The sequence below is a fragment of the Sebastes fasciatus genome, chromosome 15 (genome assembly GCF_043250625.1).
Source record: "Sebastes fasciatus isolate fSebFas1 chromosome 15, fSebFas1.pri, whole genome shotgun sequence".
NCBI lineage: Eukaryota > Metazoa > Chordata > Actinopteri > Perciformes > Sebastidae > Sebastes > Sebastes fasciatus.
The window spans coordinates 3,020,006-3,035,092 of record NC_133809.1 but is presented as its reverse complement, the minus strand read 5'-3'; the positions used below and the strand labels follow the sequence as shown (position 1 = coordinate 3,035,092).

General features: G+C 42.3%; 1 long non-coding RNA gene across 1 annotated transcript in view; it reads left to right on the top strand.

Moving 5' to 3' along the window:
• The window catches only part of LOC141783615 (uncharacterized), a 78,348-nt gene that overhangs the window by 27,581 nt on the left and 35,680 nt on the right, over nucleotides 1-15,087 (top strand). The gene's annotated exons all lie outside the window — the stretch shown is intronic.

The following is a 15,087-nucleotide window of genomic DNA, read 5'->3' as shown; positions in this document are numbered from 1 at the left end:
TTAAATTCAGAACTGCTGCGTGCATATAAGTAACTTTAACAGGTGGCATTATTGCATTATTATTTTTGTTAACTTTTTTAGACCATGAGAAAAAGGGACTTTTGCTTTGTAAAATATCTAAATTGATTTAGTAAAGATGTTTGATTTTCAGCATGTATGTAGTCAGAGATGTCCTGAAGTCAAATATATCAGGATCATTGTCATTGGATAAAGAGAACGGAGCTGACGGGAGAGCTAGAGACCACCTTGGAGAAGTTAGAGGAAGTAGACACGTGGGACTACGTCCGGTTTTCAAAATAAACTGTTAACAAAGGGAACTGTAGATACTAAATACATCTATGGAAATAAGATTGATTAGATTATATTCACCAGAAGTATAAAACATTACATGTCCCTTGTAAATTAAAAAGAAAATGCCACTAATCTGTGAGGGAAATGTCTTTATTCTTTGATTTTGGGGTTGCTGGAAAAAATGTAATAAATAATGTCTGACAATGATCCTGATATATTTGACTTCAGGACATCTCTGACTACATACATGCTGAAAATCAAACATTCTTACTGGATTAATTTAGATATTTTCCAAAGTGAAAATCCCTAGAAGTGTATGATTCAACTTCTTCCCCATGGTCTAGTGTTAAAAAAGTTAACAAATATCATAATAAATCATAAAATCAAATCGCAATACTTAAAAAATCACAATACATATCGAATCGGCACCAAAGTATCCTGATAGTATGGAATCGGGGAATAAGTGAATCGTCCCAGTCCTGTTATTTCGCCTTTTGGGGACATACTGTAAACGTAATAATTGTATAAAAGCCTCTGACCTGCACTCCAGACTACGTGACATTTGGGTTCAACACTGTGTAGGTCAAACAGGCCTGACAGACGTCTACGGTTCTGTGTGTGTGGGAGACTACAAAGCGTGAGAACATGGAGGTTATCATTTGCTGCTTTGTAGTGTTGTTTTTGCATCGCTGCTCTCTATATTCTGACATTTGCGAACGGCCCGGTGGAGGTCAGACAGTGTAACGGTGATATACTGTTGTGTGTGTGTGTGTGTGTGTGTATCTGATTTACTGTGTGTGAGAACGTGGAGCCTGTCATTTCACAAAACCACATGACTGGCGCTAAAAAGAGGCGGAGGAGGGGGATGTATGTGTACAGAGGCGAGGAGGGGTGGGGGGGGGTTAAGACCACATTTGGATATGTTAAGAAGTCCTTGAAGGGTGGTTATAATCGTCAGATATACCAGTCTGACTCATTGTTTACGGCTCGCGACAAATGCCCGTGTGTACTGTAGCCTTCCATTCATCAAGCTACCATTGCTGATTAGGCCTGTGCTGAGTTATGGTGGGAACCAGTAACATTTCCTCCCTCATGTAGACCCGGGTTCCTGCTGATAACAAACAACCGCACAAAGCCCTGCTGTGTGTACGTGCACTCCAGCCAGTGTTGTGTTGTCATTGCGGAGAGAGAATGGTGCATTTGAAGGCCCTTGTTGTATTCATATTGGTATTAATAGATTTATGAGACATGGAGGACCCTTATATAAACCAGGAAATACACATCAGAAGGAGGTTCCTCCCAGCGCCACTTATTCTATTTTCTATTCAATCACAGTCCGTGTCAACACGTGGGCGAGCTTTGAGTGTGTACTTGTTAACTCCAGTTGTGAGTTTGATACATATACTATTATTAAACACAGTATTTCATTCTGTACTTCCTGTGACTTCCGTTCTATTTTCATATCATCTTGTTTCCCACAGGTCCCTCTCTTTAAGAAATCATTTTAAAGCACATGTTCAATGACAAAAGTTCATATTTTGGAAGTTTCCTTGAAGTGGTGAGGTTACTCTCTGCAAAAGATGAGACCAGGAAAATGGTCTAAACTTCAGTGTTGAGGTGACAGCAGATAAGTGTAAAGAGACTCTTGGCCAGACTTGAACCAGGAGGTTGTTATTACAGAGTCAGTGGCTCAAAACCTGAGAATACCTCTTTACAGGAACATCTGACAAAACTGTTTTACAACCCTGCATTGTCTTTTAGCCATACTACTACTAGACGTGGCTCTGTGGATGCCAATGTTAGTTGGTCTGTCAGTCCACCATCTTGGTCCAGATTGACTTATCTCAACAACTACAATCATTTTGACTTTCAGGGTCCCCAGACGATACGACTCGGGTGATCCTCTGACTTTTCCTTTTCCATTTTTGGTTCCCTGTCTTCATACTTTTTAACACAATGCTTAAGTTGTACAAGTAAAACGGCATATCAAGGCCATTGTTGGAAAAGAAATACCGAATATTACCCCCCAGGAGGAGGAGGAAATAAAACTCAGAATTTCCAAGATTAAAGTCTTAAATTTGCAAGAAAAAAACTTGGATATCCTCTGAGATTAAAGTCACAAATTTGCAAGGTTGGATCAACCTCATCACACCACAGCTACCACCGCCTGCCGTGTATTATACCTGCAGTGGATGACCTCATCAAATTATACTTTGCAATCAGATTTAGTAATAAGGAAATACCAGAATCACCAGATTATCATAAGCATCTTTGAAGAGACATTGCTGTGAAATTGGGCCTATTCAGAAGAAAACGACAAACTGATTTGAGTTTTTTTCTCATAAATTTACGACTTTAATCTCAGAGTATCCGAGTATTTTCTCGTAAATTTATAGTTGAGTTATGAGTTTTTTTCCTTGGAATATTGCCCCCCTCCACCGGCTCCGTAATATTTTTTTTTACCTACAATGACTCTAATACACCGTCGTATATAAGTACCTTCTATAAGTAAAACTACAATTCTAATCCATACTCTGATTTATTGTACTTTATACTATACCGTCTGTATATCTGTGTGGGTTTTATGGCTTATTATATATATATTTTTTATGTGTGTTTATATTACATTTTACTTTATTGCTGCACTCTATCAAAGTTAATTTCCTTTGGTTGCTGCATTGACTTGTTTTCCTCCACAGGGACCAATAAAGTTTCATCTCCTGCCTTCATCTCTCCTGCAGCCACTCCTCCTGCAGCCCGTTTCTCTAAGTGATAATATGTTCTTTCTCGATCTGCCAAGTTAAATAACCCTTTAAACTGTATAATGCATTAATGAAGACAAATGGATCTGTGTGTGAGAGAGAGAGAGAGAGAGAGAGCTCCTCTCTCCTTCTGTTCCTCTCTGTCTGCTGTGTTTGGTTTGGTCTCCCAGCACCCAGATCATGTTTGGCGGCGGCTTAAAACGAAACACAAAAAAATATCTTTGCACTCAAGGTGCTTTTGGAGAGGTTGAGCCCTGTTTGTTCACCTGTGTTGTGTTGTGCCTGTTGGGTACAACAATCACTGCCGTGTCTGCCGGGAACATTAGCTAAGATCTTTTGTAATCCAGACTAATTACCACGAGAGACCTCCACTGGAGCAGCTGATCACGTGTCCAGCTGCACTGTGCTGTTTGGCTTCTGGCAAAATGCATAAACCTGCTGCAAGTCAGTGAGGGTTTGATCACCGGTGCATTGTTGCCATTTCTGCAAAATGATCTAGTAATGTGCAAAATGATCTGGTAAAGATTACAATGTATAATGTAATAAGGCGATAAAGATATCAGTACAGTGTGTTTACATGCACACAAGAAACCAGGTTACACAGGTAATCAGAGAACGAGTCTGCACGCTGATCTGTCAGCAGATTTCTCCCCTAACACCCAATTTATTTTGGAAGCATTACTTATTTTAAACAGCGCATAAACATATTTTATGAATCACTTTCTTATTAACAGTGATGACACGGCATGAAAACTGGGATTTTTGTCAGTAATCAGCACTGTAAATTGACGTAGAAGTTCAGGTTAACGACTGTTCACGGGAATTTGCAAGCAGCACGGAAAACTGCCGGGAATTGATGTGGACTTTACATTTTTGGTAGTTTTACAAGCCTATGTAGTGTTGAGTGTTGATGCAAATTTGTTTTAACGCCACTAATTTCTTTAACGCAACTTGCAATTTTTAGCTTATAGAGGGTTTTCACATGAAAATCAAAGGAATCCATTGGCACCAACCGTGTCATACTAACTTGTCGCTTTCCAAACTTACACAAAATGTTGGCGTTTTTGGCGTAAATTTTACCCACGAGTCTCCCCTTTACAGACATGCCCACTTTATGATAATCACATGCCGTTTGGGGCAAGTCATAGTAATAAATATATACATACATTTGCATAAAGCAGCATATTTGTCCACTCCCGTGTTGATAAGAGGATTAAATACTAGACAAATCTCCCTTTAAGGTACATTTTGAACAGATAAAAAATGTGCAGGTATTCGCATTTAAATATTTGAATGGGTTGCCAGCCCTAGTATATACAGTATGCATTAGTGCGTGTAATGATGCTTTATTTCATCCAGCCACTCTGTTGTCACGGTGATACTTTCCCTGTCTGAAGCCTCTGATTTTACAGTCATGTCGAAACTTGATTAGAGACACAGTTATGTGTATACATGGCCAAGAAATCAGCTTTCAGCAGGAGATAAGATATAACAACAGAGGCAACGTATAACAAACCAACGCCAAAGACTGTATTGTTAAATCTACAGCTCTTAATAACTCTTAAATAAGCATTTATTTCTATAACCTACTGTACGTACAAAACATTCTAATGTATTTCCTAGTCTACAGCGGTGTGAGAGAACAGAAGTGGCTGCTGGTGCTGGTAGCGGCTAACAACAGGACAGGCCTGATTAGCGAGACACAGAGGAGCGCTGGCTCGGCATTCCCAGCTGCCTCTGTCCCGAACACACTGTCAACAGCACATCAGCAAACCCCCCAACACCACCCTCCCAAAAATCACCCTCCAGAGAGGTGACACACATCCAGCGTCCTCCAGACCTGGGTGGTAGCTAGCAGCAGGGTGGAGGGGACAACATGCTGAAGTGCTCCTGAGCAACAGTCACAACCGGGGATCAATAAACCCCTCTAACACAGGTTACTGTAGTCTTTATGCTAAACTAAGCTAATCTCCTCCTGGCACGGCTCTGTACTCACCGCACAGACATGAGAGAAGCATCGCAGCATTTAAAGGCTTCTAACTTTACAAAGTATAATTAACTCTTTAATTCCTTTTTTTAGAAAATGTCCTTTTGGAGCCGGATCTACTTTTCTAACCCTCACACATGTTTACAGTCAACCTAGCTGTCTGGACCACATTTCCTGTCCATCACACATCAATCTTCTCCTACATGCACTCCATCCATCCATCCTGCAAATCTGACAACTTTATTGTCCATTACACTGACAACATATGGACATCTGTCTCTGGCACACGGCGGTTTAAAATAGATTTAAAAGCGGGGGCCGACAGATTTACAGTACATGACATAAATAACATTAGATCCTTACAACCCAGCAGACACCATATGAACCAACAGGTGTTTTCCTCCCTGGTGTTGTTCAACCACACTCACACATCCATGTCCACGGGCTGCGTGGGCACAACCTAATAGATATTGATTTTTTAAAAATACAGCAATTACTGCTTTACAGGCTTCAAAATCAGTGACTTTAAAATGGTTTCGGTGCAAATTGGAATAACATTAAGATCAATATCACACCTGAAAATAAATGTGAAACAGTATTGAACATTTAAAGGGACTGTAACTTTTTAAGCGTATAAATGTACCGGGTCGGGACACATGCGCGCTCGCATATGCGCGCTCGCGTGTGGCCGGCGTCCCCGCTCCTCTGCCTGCCTGCCTTCACTCAGACAGCGCGCGCGTTCTCGCGTACTCGCTCCACCTCTAGACGTGAACGCGCGCTCACTCCTCACTGCAGAAGAGTTAGTTTAGCTCTGAGAATATCTAGTGAATGTTCAGGGGACGTTTGTGCAGAAATAACTGCTGCAGCTCCTCCAGACCAACAGAGGTTTCCCATGTCTTGTGAAGTGACGGGGCTCCGCAGAAAGAAACCTTACCGTCTTGTTACTGACTTGTCTTCCTGCTCTCTCCGGCTGCGGGCGGAGGGAGACGAGTTTCTCGCTGGGGAGCCCCGCTGCATCAGCCTGCGCTGAGGCAGGAGAGGCAAACACAGTATCGGCATTGATTCATGGAGAGACCTTGGTCTGGTCAGCTAACATTACGGCCAAGCAGCTGAAATATAGAGTGATATTGTGCTTTTAGCTGACGTGTGTCACCTCACTGTTTTGAGCGATGCTCGTTCATGTCCATTTAGAGCAAGCAAGCACGAGCCCGACGCTGACTTTCGTTGATTTCACGGCCATAGGTGTCGCTGCTAACAAGCATTTCTGAAAGTTACAAATAGTCCCTTTAAGAGCTAAAACGTGAACAATCCTCACCGATCACTGCTCTGTTTCTGTTGAATGATCTGCAGGATTCTTTGATCAGAAGAATCACCGTGTTGTTCTTAGGAAGTCAGTTGTATCAGGGGATATTTGTCTTCATGCTCTCCTTGTTACCCGTCACTCTGAAAAGCTGTGAGCGTGGAGATGAACAGTTCAAACCCCGGAGTCAGATCATCTCCGCTTCGAGTCCTTTTGAACCACGTGAGGTTTCATTTGATTTGGTTGGTGTTTGCCATCTTACAGTAGGTGATAGAATTGTGGGTTTTATGACACAAGATGATAGAGATAGTTCATGCACAGATAGACTGATAGATAGTGTTCATGCACAACACTGATGGTTGTAGTTTCTTAGTTAGTTTTATTGGTTAGTATTCTGTTAATGGTCATAGCTCTTAACCTTCACCAGAAGTCGTCTATTCGGCAATTTACTACAAATTACAATTGTTCTACCAAGCTACAAACTTCTCAGAGGCTCCTTAAGCCTACTGGTGGTGAGTACTTGATACCCACAAGAAGTATTTTCAGTGGAATATACCTTTAACCATTAATGAAGTTTGCAGCAGTTGCTGTAGCCGAGGCCATGCCAGGCGAAGTCAGGAGCCTTGAAGGAGTGAAATGTAATCTGCGGCGAGGTGGAGAGGATGTTCTGCCAGTCAGCCACTCTCTTATTAGGACATGTGGGACCAGCTGTTTGTGTATGTTTGTTCCTTCGCCTCGCTGAACGCCTGAAGAGAGAGCGCTTCAATGCTTGTTTGGCTGCAGACGGTGCAGAGCTCAACACAAACTAATGCACGCACGCAATTCCCAGCAGTCAAACAACACATGTGGAAACACAACCTGGCGAGCAGATCGTCACGTAAACACACTTGTAGTACGTTTGGCAGCGTCATAGCAACCGTCTCTGTTTCTACTAGTCGAGGTTCATTGCTCCCGTTGGCCTCCTGCTCGTTGTGATCCGTTCAGGCTGCTGTTGATGATATCAGGGCAGTTCGTCACTCGGAGGCGGTTCGGCCTCGCAACACTCGGTTGGACTTCCTGCTGAGAAGCTGGTTAGCTGCTATGCTGAGCGTGTTAGCACTTGCTGACCTGACTTCACATCAGCTATTCTTCCTGATTGCTCAAACTCTGAATCACACAAGCACAAACTTCACATCTTTTTTCCCTTCCTTTCTGAAGAAGTTTTCTCATTGATTACATAAAGTTTAAAGTTAATAAAACTCTCAAAAGATTAGAATAATTCACAAATCTAATCTTATCTATTACTGTACTTTAATTCAGCAGAAATATGGAACCAACAATGGAGCAGAAATTAGTAAAAAATAATACAATAAACCATGAAAAGAGTGTGAAAGTTCATTCAGATTAAAGTAGAGATGCACCGATCGATGGGCCACCGGTTAAAACCGTCTGGTTGTCAGCTGATCAGCCATGACCGGTGACCGGATGATCAGTCTCATATATCCACCGGTCAGATTTACACACATATGCGCACACAGCGGCACAGACATTAACCGACTATTGTCACAGCCACACACACACACACACACACACACACACACACAGTTTTGCCAACTTGTCGACTTTCTCGCTAGATTTAGCGACTTATTCCGACCATCAGGGTAAAAGCAAGAAATATATTCCAATATATTGAAGAGCCTGATGAAGAAAGCCTGGGTTAACAAAGAAAGTTGATAATCACCGTTGTGATACCCGTCGTCAATAACTAAATACACCAAAAAGGGTTTTAATGTTAAGTTGCTGTGTCGAACCCTTTGAGTAAAGAAGAAGGTTTTTATGTTGATGAACCTGCACACACACACAATCACATCAATGCATGTATGCATTCACACATACATACACATCCATGCATGCAAACATTTGTACACACACACACACACACTTCCTCCAGACTATGCTCCCCCCGACACACACACACACACAGATCTAACACACTGTACAGATTTTCCAGAGAGCTCCCCTCTGACGCCGGCTGAAAATAGCTCCATCTCGTCGGTGTGTGAAGTGTCCGGGCTCTCACAGCTGATTGTGCGGCCCGGAGAGAAACGGTGTGAGGCTGTGGGATGTGACAAGAGCGCCGCCGTGGGTGGAAACTTCTCTTAAAGGAACATTCCACCCACTAATCTTCTCTTCGATATCGTCAAGTGTTGAAGCTCCCTCTCAGCTGTGGGCCGTACAGTACATGGGGAAAGTTCAGCCGGTGTTGATGTTTAGCTGCTCTACAGACATTCTAGTCTGACGAAGCACTTGCAGCTTGAAAATAATGATTCTTGATTGTATATTTGCTTTTAAAGTTATTGGAAAAAGACGAATATTAGTCCAACAAATGGTGCTAATCTGCAACTCAAAGAAAACCTAGTTTTCGCTGTTGATATTTTAGTTCAGTTAAACATTCCTTTTAAAGGGATAGTTCAGGTGTTTTGAAGTGGGGTTGTATGAGGTACTTATTCATGGTAGGTGTATACTTAGAGTAGATGACAGTTGGTGGGCCCCCAGTTTGGAGAAACAGACAGGAGCACTGACACTGGAGCAAACCAATACAGCGCTGTGGACGGGGACGGCAGAAAAACATAAATCAAATCCATTTAAGTGTACGATATACAATGGAAAGCACGGTTAAAGTGATCAACTGCTTATATGGATCAAAAAGTGTTCGTTTTTGGATCTTCTCATACATGACAACATGTGGAAAAACGTTTTAAAACTACGTTAGACTAATGTTAGTTGAATTTTTGTTTAGTTTTTTACTTTACTCCCTTGATACTTCGCCTCGCAAACCGTCTGCTTTCTGGCTGGATGCCTGATGCTGCGTGCAAATTGATATCGTGACAGTAAATGGAAAGACATCTCTGAATGAAAAACGAATACACACCGTCGTCAAGTGGACTGATAACGCCTGGTCACGTAATGCCCCCAAAGTGAATCTTGTTCCTATCCTCAACCGGCTCTGCGGCACACATGCAGACCGGCGCCTGTCACCCTCCGTACCGCTACCGAGTTAGCGGTTCTGCATGCACGCTTGCGCTGCAGAGCCGGCCAAAAACGGCAATGCTTATAGTGATCTATTTGACCCAGACAGACGTGATCACTATAAGCGACTTGATCCACTATATTTAGAATATATTCACCGCTTTATCTTGCCATCAGAGCTTTCCTTCTCCTTTCCGACGGGGAACTGAACTGAAAGTGAAACTAATCTATGCTCTCTCCAAAGCCAGCAGGCTCAGATGACAAAAACAGTACAGGTACGTTTCACTTTCAGTTCAGTTCGCCGTCAGATATTCTATATAATATTCTAAATACAGTGTACACTTAAAAGGTCAATTTATTTTATGTGTCTAAAATCCGTTTTGCTGCTGCCCCTGTCCACAGCAGTACATTGCATTGCTCTCTTGATGGTACTCCTGCCTGTTTCTCCAAACTGGGGGCGTGCCGACCGTCATCTACTGTAAATAATACACCTACTATGGATCAGTACGTCACACAACCCCACTTCAAAACACCCAAAATATCCCTTTAAGAGAGACTACGTTCTCACACTGTTAATGCATAAACACACACACATGCAGACAAATGATTAAGCACCAAAACATGTTTAATATGATGTGTTCGTGCATGTAAGGGTATGTGTGTGTGCGTGTGGTTGAGAGAGTGTTTGTTTGTATTATCAGCATGTGAACAACAGTAGCGCCGGATGCATCTATTATGAAAGCCTGAGTGGGAGTAAAGCGTCTTTACACAACACAGAGCAGCATCATCACCCACTGGAACAGCTACAGTTAGCAGCAGTATGAGTAGCATTGTTGCTAAAGCGTGAGAACGTCTCGCCGGTGTGTGTGTGTGGGTGTGTGTTGTCCTCCATGATCCAACCCCCCCCCTCCAGCCTTTCATCATCCTGTTCTCACGCCTGTCAGGACTTCCTGCTCACGCCCAGCCGGCCACACCCTCTCTGCGTGGCTGACAGCCCGCCCGCTCGCTGTCACTGCAGCGTACGCGTCCTTGCCTTTAATCGTTACCGGCCCCTTTAATTGGTCTGTGTCTTTAAGATATTGTTATACATTATACACTCTGAAACGTGTTTTTATGTACTCTGTGTGGTGTCTTTTATTGTGGAAGGCGGTGAATGTGTTTGTACACAGTGTGGAGAGGTTGACATCTGCGGGTAACCGACACACTGCAGTGTTAGTGAACGCAGCACATATAATTATCTACAAACATGTTTGTTAAGTGCGGGCGTTGATTTACAGCGTAATAAACGACAGTAAAAATGTTTGATACGTATTTAATTTATGATGCATTATATAATCATCTGCACCTAGTCTTGAAAGTACTTTAATTGGATCACTAAAACAGACACAAAGATAATAAAATCTAATTATGTATACAGAGGAAATAATACACACCTTGCTTAGCCCATGCAAATCTGGTTTATCCATTCATTTATGTTTGTTTTGATCTATTACTAATCTTTTATAGATAGTCATAATAGTAGCATGAACCTGGTGAAACCTTGACAGCAACATTTAATGATCATACCAGTGTTTTTGCATATTTAAGCCATGTGTTGCAACACATATTATACTTGGCAAATCTTAATCTGTCCCAATCAACTTGCAGCACGGTTACTCGTTAAACTGAAAACGCCGGCGCATTGCACAGAGGAACAGAAGCCTACTTTCTACTTTCTACCAAAACCCACTCCTGTGCCAGTTTCTCCTCAACAAGTGCAAAGTAATAACGCACACGTAGACTATGTGTCCCCTCGTCACCCTACCCATAACACACTATACTGTTAAAAGACTCGGATAAAAGCTGTCATCGTACAGACTCAACTCTTTGTCCCTGCTCTCTATTTCAATGTTCAACACCAAGCGCCGTCGTCTCCTGCTGTAACCATCAAAACTAAGCTAATTTACAATTTTAAACTGTAGTGGCCTATTTTAATGTTATGCTGTGTGTGTGTATGTGAATGTGATTTATGTGGCCGCCGTGCCAGGCGATGTCAAAGTGTATTTTTTTACGTTACTTTTTACGTTAAAATCTAGCCCGTGACGGGAGACTTTGACCAATCACAGGTCATGTCAGAGAGAGAGCGTTCCTATTGGCTGTGCTCCGGTCATGTGACCGGTACTTGGCGTTCCTTCAAGCCATCTCAACCTGATCTCAACATGGCTGCTGGGTCACAAACTTTCTCATTTTACAGCTTAACTGTGCACTACAGGATGATTCTGAGAACATCTGAGGAGAGAAATAGGCATTAACGTAACATAATATGGATTCATATTTGATCAGCGTCGGAGTTTGCAAGTGATTGACAGCCGGCTCTCATAGACGGCCGCTGGACAGCAGACCTCAGATCAGCTCTTACTGCTTGTTTTCTTCCGGTCTGTGAAATCTTGCAGATGCCGTTAGGAGAACTGGAGGACACCAGAGGACACAGAGGCACATGCCTTTTTTCAGTTTACCTGTTTCATGCACTACTACTAGCATTAATGAAGCTGTTATCTTGCTTTCACTTGCAAACATCCTTACTGTGATATCCTCTGCTTTGGAGAATGGCCACCAGCGGTATAAAGTCTAGGAGATTTGTTGTAAGGAAACTAAAACACACCCAAACTTCAGAATGGTCCTTAAGGCGATTATAAGTGAATATCTTTTAGTATTAAAATCATACGTTTTGTGCAGAAAGTGTCATTGGACATAACCGTCTTTCTTTTTTTTATTGAAACTCTAATAGTATCCCATAATCCTGCACTTCAAAAGATCTTTGGCTGCAGCTCTCATCGTTTTTATCACCTCTTTCTCTCTCTCTTTTTTTTCCCTGTGAGAAACCGACGACATGACTCATTGTTGTGAAGGTGAGAAAATGAGTGAGAGATGACTGTGCGTTCACCGGCAGGCATGCAGCGACCACATGATTCTCAGTGATGTTTAACGTCTTCATGCAGGCCGGCTCTGCTTTATTGCCCCTGTGTGTGACCCCGGTGTAGTCGGGAGAGGCCGAGGCTATCATTAGCGGGACCTTTGGCCCTCCCCTTCACTCTGCAGCCGGGCAGCCAGCTGGTCCCGCACTCCCTCATTAGCTCCAGTCCATCTCGTCTCCACTTTACCTGCTGGTCATGTTACTACCCTCCTCTTATCGCAAACACCACGTAAGTGGCTCTCTTTAACCTTGCCCCCGCCTCCCCCCTATCTTAATCTGTCTAATGTGTGTGTAAATAATGCTTGCGTGGTCCAGATAGCTTTTGTTTTACCATCAAACAAGCCCCGACCATGGGAACCTGGTCATTAATTACCATGTGATTCATGGTTATGGCTCTGTGTCTCGTCTCGCCACTAGTCTGTCATTAAGACTTTCCCAGACTTCCCATCCCGGCCTCTCCCAGCTAACAGCTCACCCACACCAGCAACTCAGCCCAGTTAAATCATCACCACCACCACAACACACACACACATTATCAGCACCTTCTCTTCCACACTTGTTTCCATGCATATTGAAATTACTACGATTCTTCTGAGATACAATTGGGTGATTACAGCTGCAATAATAGGATTGTGTAGAATGTGAGTGCACGAGTTGAAAATAGAAAACAATAAAATGGTTCAAAGTACATAAACAAACAGCTGCGAGAGTTTAACTGGCAAAACTTTTCAGCTTGTAATAAGAAATAATCTGATAATCTACAGATTTACCTGCAGTTATGTGGAGGTGGAGTCACTACTGTCACCATCTCGGCTTTTGGCTGCATGTAAGAATGTAAGTTTAAGGCACTTCAGCATTGGCTTCACTTTTCAGATAAAATGCAGTGTGTTTCACCATTAAAAAATGAATTGTGTAATCTCCATGTTGTATTGTCACCAAACCTAAATAAGGCTGGTTTTCTTAGTTACTAAAAAGATGACATTACAGCATATCAAGGTCCAGTTAGCTTAACCCTACGAGACAAAATCTGACATTTTGTCAACATTAGTGAAGCCTTTTCTTCTTCTCAGTCGAGATGTAAAGTTGGTTTACAATTTGAATAAATCAAAAAAGACCACTTCCAAGTAATTTCTACTGTAGATTGCGATCAAGTGAAACTCCTGTAGTTTAAATGAGCAATGTCGCCACTCTGTAGTACGTATTGTGGTTTTCTGAGGAGCCAAGTGTCAAACTGTTTAAATCTGCTTGTTAGAAATGTTGATTCTTTTGGGAAACCCAAGTATGAGTTCACACAAGAGTCGTTTTCCCTTTTTTTTCTGTTGTTGTATTGAAGTCTGAGGCTGCCACTCAGAGGAACAGAGGCGCTGCCATCAGTCTGCTGTCAGTTGCTTCATTCAGTTTGAGGTTTAGTAACAGCTACGAACTGGACGGGGATCAGGGCCAAGAGGCTGGCAGGAGTAATCTTACTGCCAACCCCCCAACTCTGCTCTCAGTGTGTGTGTTTCTGCTGCATGTGTCTACAGCGCTTATGGAAGCTCACTAATGACAAAACCGGTTGGGAAAAGGAGGGACGTACATTAACTCAAGATTTAAGTGTAATGTTGAACTATTTCAGCACAGAGTAGGAAAATTAATCAACAATAATTTAGATAACTGACAAACGTTTAAGTCATTTTTTTTTTTACGCAAAACTGCCCAAATTTCTAGTCGGACGAATGAGAAATTTGAAGACGTCATCCTGGACTTGGCAATTGTGATGATCAAGCATTTACATTTTATACTACTTAATACTTCTCCATTGCCTTTAACAGGCATTTGTTGTACTTTTTTACTATAAACATTTATTTGACAGCTGTAGTTACTTTCAGCTCGTTCCTAGGGTGTCAAATATTGACGCGTTGTCACGGGCGTCAGCGTTTAATACTGCCGCACAAGGCACCCTTTAGTGCCGGTATGTGATGCACCGGGCTTTCCATTAACTATAATTTAAACCTATCCGCGGCAACCGTAAATGCTTTGGGAAAGTGCTGTGGTGACGTAGTTTAAAGAGCATATAAGAGACGCACCAGGCGGGTGTGAGGGGAGGTGGATGGGTCCAACAAACACAGGGCTTTCATCAAGGAGGCTGCTGTTTGTGTCCTGTACGTTAAGTTTCACTTTGCAATCGGCTGATCATTCATTCATTCATGTTCCACTTTCACAACGTCGTCACATTTTCATCTCACAAACATTTTGTTGACCACTCTGCTTTCTCATTGGTATTCATCGGCGTAATGTATTTCACTCCCCTCGAGTAATTCATTATTTTATATATATATTATAATATATTAGCAATATTTCTGATCACAAAATAAATTCAGAAGGAAGTCAGTGTGTGAGCCAGGATTTGAGAGCACACAGAAACACATTTGTAAGTGCAGAGAAAGTTTGATCGATGCTTTGTGGATGCAAAAGGAGTCTCGTTACTAGAGCTGCACGCCTGGCATGGAAAACTTTGGCAAGCTCTGCTGAAGCCCAAATATTGGTAAGCGCCATCTTACAGTCACAAGTGTTCAAAATCTGAGGAACAGACGGAGAGCTGATTTCAAACTGAGCGTTTTGCACAAACATTGTACTGTGTTTATAAAACTTGCAAGTTTGAATTAGCTTTTTGCTCATTCAGCAGTTTTGGCATTAATAACCCTCCATAGCTTTCTTGGCTGTGTGTGTTTGTATACTGTATGTCTGTGAGTGCTTGGTGTTTTTTTTTGTGTGGGTGTTGCTCCAGCTGCCCCAGACTGTAACT